General features: G+C 45.7%; 1 protein-coding gene across 1 annotated transcript in view; it reads left to right on the top strand.

The window, feature by feature from the left end:
* The first annotated feature begins 319 nt into the window (after positions 1–319).
* Positions 320–8,322, top strand: part of TMBIM1 (transmembrane BAX inhibitor motif containing 1) — a 56,148-nt gene continuing 48,145 nt past the window's right edge. The window contains exon 1 of the mRNA XM_060773577.2: positions 320–437. The gene's annotated coding sequence lies outside the window, so the exon portion shown is untranslated. The remainder of the gene's footprint in view (positions 438–8,322) is intronic.

Genomic DNA, 8,322 nt, shown 5'->3' with positions numbered 1-8,322 from the left:
GACTCATATAATCTAGTTCAAAGCAGATAATTTGGACTGAGAAACTGGATTGTATGGCAGTGTAGATACAGACTTGTAAGATTAAGAAGTTGTGCTCCAGTTGTGCGGAATGGAGACACCTTTGAAGAGCAGACCCTGCTCTACCTTTCCTGCCAGCCAGGGCAAAACTGAGGCCACTTTCCGCGGCTATGACCCAAAGAGGCCTCTGGGGGGAGCCCTCGAGCGCCGCCCGGCTGCCCTCTCTTCGGCGCGCCTTGCCTTGCCTTTTCTGGCCGCAGAAGGGGAGCCTCCCTGGCGCCGCCCTCCCTTCTTCCCTCCCTCCCTCCCTCCCTTCGCGGGGGCTGGGACCAGAGAAGTGTTGTAAACTTCCAGTCAGAGCCAGGACGAGGAGGAGGAAGAGGAAGCCTTTCTTCACTACCTGGATCCCAAACTTGTAGGTGAGTGTGCCCTGAAGACTTGGGAGAAAGGCTGCCCACCAAGCAGGGCACTCGGAGCGGCGTGGTTGCCTTTTTCCAAGTCTCAAAACTTGGCCAAACTTATCTCCTGCTCACGGATGTTTTCGCCTACATTTCCCCCGGATGTTTAGTTCCTTGTGGAGGTCCGGGCTACTTGGGGAGCGGCTACACTGCAGTTTGACCTCACTTTAACAGCCATGCCTCAGTGCTAAGGAATTCCGGGGGCTGGCGTTTGGAAAGGCAAACTTGGGGTCTTTTCCAACTCCCAAGACCTTGGAAAGCTCCCATTATGGCAGTATAAATGGTGTTGAACTGCATTAATTCCGCAGTGTAGATGTATTTGCCCTGGGAGGGAAGGGGAGAGCTCGTTTCGCTTTCGATCCCGACGTTCAATGCCGTGCCAGGGGTTGGATTCCAGAAAGATTAGTCCTGGAGCTCCAAGGAGCCCCGCTCTTAGGGCTGTGCGATTACTTGCGTTGAGATACGGGCTCTCTGGGCATGCTTCCGGGAACTGTTGCTTCCATGTTCCTAGAACCCAGCCCAGAGGTTGGAGACGCCTTGGCTCACATTTTAGTCTCTGTGTTCCCGTTCTTCCTTCTCTGCCATCCCAAATATCTGTAGGTATTGAAATGGGGTGACTTTAATGCCCCATGCCCAGGACTTGGGAAAGTTCCCTTCTTTGGTCTGTGGCTCCCCAAGGTTCTCCTCCAAATAGGAATTCTTGGAGTGGTCCTTTGAAAAGGAACTTTTCCAAGCCCCACATTATAAGGAGATGTAGGAAGGCTTGCTGAGTTCCATGGGAAGGCCTTGCTCCTGCTTTGGGTGCCCTTTGGTCTGGCTTCTGTTGAGTGAGTGCTGGGCCTTGCAGTCTCCAAATGTGCCTTGTTTATATGGCACGGATCCAGATTCTTACATCATCCAAAGTGGCCACATCAAAAGTGCCTTCTTAGCACCCTTCTACACAGCTGTATAAATTATCTGCTTTAAAGTGGATTACATGGCAGTGTAGACTCAGATAATCCAGTTCAACTTGATCTGACTTGATATTCTTGATTAGATGGCAGTGTAGAAGGGCTCTTTGTTATGATAAGTAAAGGTAAAGGTTTCCCCTGACATTGAGTCTAGTTGTGTTTGACTCTGGGAGATGGTGCTCATCCCCATTTCTAAGCTGATAACCCAGCATTGGCCATAGACACCTTCCAGGTTATGTAGCCGACATGACTGTATGGAGTACCGTTACCTTCCCACAGAAGAAGTACCTATTGATCTATTATTATTTGAAACACAACAGGATGAGTCCACAGCAGACACTCTGCTGGCTGTTGAATTGGATCACACATCGGACTCTTCCCAAGTGTCTAGGACTGTGTGATGTATTGGTGAATAATGTGTGCAGATCCCAGTAAGGTGGCCTTCTGCAGCTGGCAGATGGTAATTTTGTCAGTGCTGATTGTGTTTAAGTGCAGGTCAAGGTCTTTAGGCACTGCATCCAGTGTGCCGATCACCACTGGGACCACCTTTACTGGTTTGTGCCAGAGTCTTTGCAGTTCAATCCTTAAATGCTCATATTGTGTCAGCTTTTCCAGTTGTTTCTCTGCAATCCTGCTGTCACTTGGGATTGCGACATCAACGCAAATGTGCTTTTATTTTTCTGTGATTTATAATTTGATGATTGTCTGTGTTTGTTGACACCCCCCCCAATATTACACATACTTTAGTTTTTATTGTTAATTGTTTTTGTACTTTAAATTTGCTGCGTATTTCAGTTAAATTTGTGTGTTTCTGTCAGCTGACTGGGAAATTTTATGAAAAAGCATGAGAAAACTATGATAAATTAGTTGGATTCTAGTACCATGAGGAAAATGGGCATTTAGATAGGGAATGAGATGCCAAAGTAACAACTGGAGAGTACTCCTATACCTTAAAATTGCATCCCCCAATCAAATAAATAAATGGCAAATATTAATTTTTCATATACCTGTGAATGTAGGATGGTATAGAAGAGGCAAACTTTGGCCCTCCAGGTGTTTTGGACTTCAACCCCCACAATTCCTAACAGCCATTAAGCTAGCTAGGATTTCTGGGAGTTGAAGTCCAAAACACCTGGAGGACCAAAGTTTGCCCATTCCTGGTATAGAAAATACAGCTAGTATGTGTCAAGCAGCACCTGCTGAAATGCCTTCTTCTACACAATCATCAAAAGTATAGACGGAAAACCTTTCCGGTTTTCTGTCTGACAACCACAGTGGAGAATGGGTTATTAAGAATGTGTATGTAAAAATCACCTGTCAATTTATGGCAACCCCATGAATTTTGTAGGACTTTCTTAGGTTGCTTTTTTTTATGACAGGAGCGACTTGAGAAACTGCAAGTTGCTTTTGGTGTGAGAGAATTGCCCGTCTGCAAGGACGTTGTCCAAGGGACGCCTGGATGTTTCATGTTTTACCATCCTGTGGGAGGCTTTTCTTATGTCCTCACATGGGGAGCTGGAGCTGACAGAGGGAGCTCATCCATGCTCTCCTTGGATTCGAACCGCTGACCTGTCTGTCAGCAGTCCTGCCAGCACAAGGGTTTAACCCATTGTGCCACCAGTAAGGGATACTCAGAGGTGGTTTTTCACAGGCCATTTGTCAGGCAGGAATAGGGGTGCAAAGAGATAGCAAGGCAACTGTGGTGTGCCATGTGCCCTGTCCTGAAGCACACAGGAGAAGTTGCTCACCTGGGATGAAGACATGGAACAAGGAACAAGAGACACAGCAGCCACTGGTCCTTCCTCTATGAATGGACCAAAGCCTCCCCCCCCCCCCCCATCCAATAATCTTTGCCTAAGAGCCATTGTTACAAGAGGCAAGTGCCTTTCCTCAAGGAGGACAGGAAACCGGCGGAGCTGTGTACAAATCCATGGTGATGCGAACACAGTGACGTAATGGGTGAGGCAAGAGAGTTGGGCCGTCTTCTCTCACATTGCTCAGCTGATGCCACCACCTCCGTGCCTTGGTGTTGCCACAGATATCTGCTGGAGTGACATGTTCATTTACTCACTCTACCCTCTGACTGCTTCAACCTCATGCTCTCACATATGCTGACTGTTTTCCATTTCCTTTAGCCTTCCCTTTCCTTACTTTTGTCTTGTTGAGTCTGGTAAAAACTTAAGTTTGCTTCCATTTCAATTGAGATACTCATTGTGCATTCCTGGCCCCACCTCTGAGTTCTCCCATTGCTCTTATCATTAAGCTGTAATTCTGTCTCCATTTAGCAGTATGGACTCCCCTTCACGGAGTCCTCGGTGACTCAACGAGTTAAACTGCTGAGCTGTTGAACTTGCTGACTGAAAGCTCAGCAGTTCAAATCCGGGGAGTGTGGTGAGCTCCCACTGTTAGCCCCAGCTTCTGCCAACCTAGCAGTTCAGAAACATGCAAATGTGAGTAGATAAATAGGAACTGCTCTGGTGGGAAGGTAATGGCGCTCCATGCAGTCATGATATCCACATGACCTTGGAGGTGTCTACGGACAACGCCGGTTCTTCGGCTTAGAAATGAAGATGAACACCCCCCCCCCCCCCAGAGTGGGACACAACTAGACTTAATGTCAAGGATGAACCTTTACCTTTACTATAATAAAGGGCCCTTCTACACTGCTGGCTAATCCAGAATATCAATTCAGATAATCCACATTACTTGCTTTGAACTGGATTATCTGAGTCTACACTGCCATATAATCCACTTCAAAGCAGATACTTTATGCAGCTGTGTAGAAGGGGATTAAGAAGGCACTTTTGATGTGGCCGCTTACATCTTTACCTTAAGTGCCCTTCAGGTTAGAGGACTGTACTTCTGTGTGGACGTGTGTTGTATATAATTGTGCTTTCAAACCCTTAGAAACATTTCTATGTATCTAAAGAATTGGTTGTTTTTACTGCTTTTTAAAATCCCTCAGCATTTTGCTGTTGTTTGGCAATTGTTGGCATGCTTAGCATCATGTAAAAGGGATATCGGCAAATAAGGCATGTTATCTGGCTGGCGGTCATAGGGCTGGCTCCATTGTCAGTGAGACTAGGAATCTGTTCTGGGTTTTCGTTTCAACTGCAAAGGAATTGTTCTGGGTGCTGAACCTCACTCCTCCAAATCAATTCATCACCCTCAACATTTCAGGTCTTGAAGGCTCAGATATAAATACACACCATTTTTATTAATCCTTCTCAAACAGCCATGCCCATCAGGAACCTGTCAGACAGCCCTGCCCTACCAGCCTGGAGTTCCTTTAATTACCATCTTGCTCATTAATTCTAGTCGCCTTGATGGGGGTTTCCCATTCAAGCTTGTAATTCAGCTCTGTTTCGAAATTAGGAATGATGGACTCGAAATAGTAACCTTATCACCTGGCTCTTTCTTGGAAAGAGCCTGTCCTGGCTTTGAGAACTTAAAATTCACCTGCTTCAACTGGTGAATTGGACCATAGCTCCCATCATCCCATAGCCAGCATGGGAGCTGTAACCTACTTGTATTAGAGAAGGGCTCTGATGAGGAAAGGTGAACTTAAACTTGAAAATTAAAGTACGGTACTCTGCTTCCAGACTGGCTTTACTTTAGGTTGGGCTTAGCTCAGCAGGCTAAAACCTCTGTGCTGCAGAAAAATCCTGCCAATCAGAAGGTCAGCAGTGTGAGCCCGAATGGGGAGAGCACCCACTGTTAGCCCTAGCTCATCTGCCCACCTAGCAGGTTGAAAGCAGAAATGCGAGTAGATAAAATAGGTACTGCTTTTAACGGGGCGGTAATAAAGGCACCTTTAAAAGGACATCAGTCGGAGGAAGCTCCTTGGCATGGAAGTTGGAGTGACAGGACACACTCCCCAGTGGCCAGAGTCGAGTGCAGCCTCCAAGTTGCCAGAAATTAGATGGGAAAAGGGGCCTTTACCTCTGTTTGTTGCCTGTCCTTGTTAATTGTATAATTAGCATTGAATATTAGCATTGAATATTTGCCATATGTGGGTTCTACAAGCTGCTTTGCATCCCCTTTGGGGTGAGAAGAGCGGGGTATAAATACTGTAAATAAATAAATAACTCATTCACATAGAGCAGTGTTTCTCAGCCTTCCTAATGCCACAACCCCTTAATACAGTTCCTCATATTGTGGTGACCCCCAACCATAAAATTAGTTTCATTGCTACTTCATAACTGTAATTTTGCTACTGTTATGAATCATCATGTAAATATCTGATATGCAGGGTGTGTTTTCATTCACTGGACCAAATTTGGCACAAATACCCAAATTTGAATACTGGTGAAGTTGGGGGGATTGATTTTGTATTTGGGAGCTGTAGTTGCTGAGGTTTATTGTTAATCTACAACCAAAGAGCATTCTGAACTCCACCAATGATGAAATTGAACTAACATTGGCAGAAATAATTCCCATGACCAACGGAAAATACTGGAAGGGTTTGGTGAGCATTGCCCTTGAGTTTTGGAGTCATTGTTCACCTACATCCAGAGAGCGCTGCGGACTCAATGATGGATCTGGACCAAATTTGGCACGGATACTCAATCTGTCCAAATGTGAACACTGGTGGAGTTTGAGGAAAATAGACCTTGCCATTTGGAAGTTGTAGTTGGTGGAATTTATCATTCACCAACAATCAAAGAGCATTCTGAACACCACCAATGATAGAATTGGGCCAAACGTCACACACAGAACCCCCATGAGTAACAGAAAAGACTGTGTTTTCTGATAGTCTTTAATGGCCCCTCTCACACCCCTCCTGACCCCCTTCCCCCCCCCCCCCCCCCCCCGGTTTCTGACCACCAGGTTGAGAAACGCTGACATAGAGGTATCCCTTACTCAAGATGGATGGGCTGAAGAAATAAGATTCAAGAGTATGCTGACTTGGGAACAAACCACAGTGAAGCACAATCAGGCTTCCTTCTGGGCAGTCATGTGTGGGCTTGGTGACCTGCTGGTGATTATATTGACCAGAAGCCACTGCAAAGGGCAGAAATATCTGGGGCAAGGCCAAAGTAACTATTTGTTGCTTACTTGTTTGTTTGTGTGAAAAGCAGACTTAATTTAATTTATTTGGAGGCAAGGATTGTAAAGGGGATGGGAGAGGGGGGAAATTAGACCAACTTGTGGGCTGGAGGATCCTGTGAGGTGTAGTCCCCAAAATCACACTTCCACAGTTTGACAGTTTGTCCCAAAGTGTGTCTTAACAACTGGGGAGAGTTCTGTGGCACATGGGGTTACTTTAATAGACCCAGTCCTTTGGCTTCCTTAGCTGTGGTGTATCATCTCTAGTTTGCTGTGAGCTGAAACAGGGAGCACAGCACATGAGAAAACATGACGTGACTTTTCCATTCTGATTTGTTCCAATTTGGCTGAGTGCTACGGATTGCCTTTCCTCAGTTGACATCTTTGTTCTTGGAAGAAGTCAGAAGTGTAGCAAGAGCTTCGCCTGACCACTTTGCACTGAGATGTGAGCTTTCTGTACCCTCCTCCCTGCTTCCAAGCACTTTGCAATGAAATGGTAGAAAAAAGGTAAACTGCCCATAGCCTCACCCAGTCCTAGACACATTTTTAAAGTGTTTTGAAAGGGCTTATATAAAGTCACGCCCTGCTCAAAACCTTTTCCTTCAGGGCTACACAAGAAGCAGTGTTTTTTTTTTAAAGCTCTCTTTTCTCTGGTGCATTTACACTGCAGAATTAATGCAGTTTGACACCACTTTAACTGCCCTGACTCAATGCTATGAAACCACGGAGTTGTAGTTTGAAATGTCTTTAGCCTTCGCTGCCAAAGAGTGTTGGTGCCTCATGTAATGACAACTCATAGAATCATAGAGTTCGAAGAGACCTCATGGGCCATCCAGTCCAACCCCCTGCCAAGAAGCAGGAAGATCATATTCAAAGCACCCTGACAGATGGTCATCCAGCCTGTATTTAAAAGCCTCCAAAGAAGGAGCCTCCATGACTTTCCAGGGCAGAGAGTTCCACTGCTAAACAGCCCTCACAGTTAGGAAGAACTTTCTCATGTTCAGGTGGAATCTCCTTTCCTGTAGTTTGAAGCCATTGTTCCGTGTCCTAGTCTCCAGGGCAGCAGAAAACAAGCTTTCTCCCTTCTCCTTGTGACTTCCCCTCACATATTTATACATGGTCCTCATCATGTCTCCTCTCAGCCTTCTCTTCTGCAGGATAAACATGCCCAGACCTTACGCCGCTCCTCATAGGGCTTCTTCTCCAGAGCCTTGACTTATGACTGCGTAGCCTTTCAAAAGGGCAGTTAAAATGTTGTCAAAGTGCATTAATTCTCCAGTATTGATGCACCCTAACGAGTATTAAACTGCAAGCCTGTCAGAAGTAATCTGGAGTCTGGGAAACTGGTTGTACTGTTTATTTTTCTCTGACACTCCTTTTGTTTTGAGGAACAGGGAGTCAAGATATTCATGTGAGTTGGGTTTTGGGCTAGGACTCTAGTTTGATTTCTTGATCAGCCTTGGAAATTCCCTGGGTGACCTTAGACAGGTCACACTTTCTCCACCTCACAGGACGGCAGTGGCAAACTGTGTTTGAATAAATCTTGCCATGAAATTCTAGGATTTATATTTATTGTGTCAGGAGCAGACCAAACATTTGTACTGCATTTTTTAAACAAACAAACAAAGAAAGAAAACACAAAGTTTTCAAGCTTGGTAGTTGATTAAATGTCCTTTGACCAGTATCTGGCCACTTGGAGTGCCTCTGGTGTTGCTGCAAGAAGGTCCTCCATTGTGCATGTAGCAGGGCTCAGGTTGCATTGCGGCAGGTGGTCAGTGGTTTGCTCTTCTCCACACTTGCATGGTGTGGATTCCACTTTGTAGCCCCATTTCTTAAAGTTGGCTCTG

Source organism: Anolis sagrei, chromosome 1 (genome assembly GCF_037176765.1).
Source record: "Anolis sagrei isolate rAnoSag1 chromosome 1, rAnoSag1.mat, whole genome shotgun sequence".
Lineage (NCBI taxonomy): Eukaryota > Metazoa > Chordata > Lepidosauria > Squamata > Dactyloidae > Anolis > Anolis sagrei.
This window is presented reverse-complemented; position numbering and strand designations above follow the sequence as displayed.